Here is a 782-nt window from a genome sequence, read left to right as displayed (position 1 = left end):
CCCGCCGCCGCCGCCGCAGCCGCCGTTGCCGCTAGGAGCCGCAGCTGCCGTCGCCCCGCCAACCCACGCCGTCCCGCCGCCCCGTCGGACCCCACCGGACTTCGCCGGAGCCTGAGCCGAGGTAACCGCCCGCCGCCCCGGTTTTCTAAAGAAAACCGATTCAGTTTTTTAGAAACCCTAGGTTTTATTTTATTTTTTTAGATCGGTTTATTTTATTTTTTTGGTTTATTTATTTTAGCGAGCGTTCGCTCTTACGTTCGTTTTAACAACGAGTTCACCGTTTAGTTTCAGTTAACGAACGTTCTTTCGTTAAACTGTTTGTCAGTTTTTCTTTTTCTCGGATTTTTCGCGATTATTTCTGATCGCGATTTCTGATCCGATTTTCGTTTTAGTATAACTTTTCACCCGTTTATCAGAATCAGGCGATTCAAGCGCCTAGAGTTTCGACTCGAACCCCTCTTTCCGTTTAACCAACTCAAACAAGTTTTTGCTTCTGTAAAATTTGACTTAGGTCCAGTTTAGTAAACGAAGCTTGCTTCTTTCGCCGTTTGTGTTTCGTTGCTTCGTTCGATTTGATTCTTTTTGCAAACCGGAGTTCTTAAGTTGAACTTTCTGGTTAGTTCTCTTATTTGAGTTTTACCTATGCATTAGATGAGTGCTTATTGTATGCTTGTTTGTTTGTGATAGAGTACCCGGATTGCGCCGCTTGCTACTTCGAATCTCTAGGTTTCATGGATCATCAGCAAGGCAAGTAACACTTTGATCGTACCTCTTTACTACCC

Source organism: Triticum dicoccoides, chromosome 6B (genome assembly GCF_002162155.2).
Source record: "Triticum dicoccoides isolate Atlit2015 ecotype Zavitan chromosome 6B, WEW_v2.0, whole genome shotgun sequence".
Taxonomy (NCBI): domain Eukaryota; kingdom Viridiplantae; phylum Streptophyta; class Magnoliopsida; order Poales; family Poaceae; genus Triticum; species Triticum dicoccoides.
The sequence above is the reverse complement of the archived record's forward strand: the minus strand, read 5'-3'. Positions refer to the sequence as shown.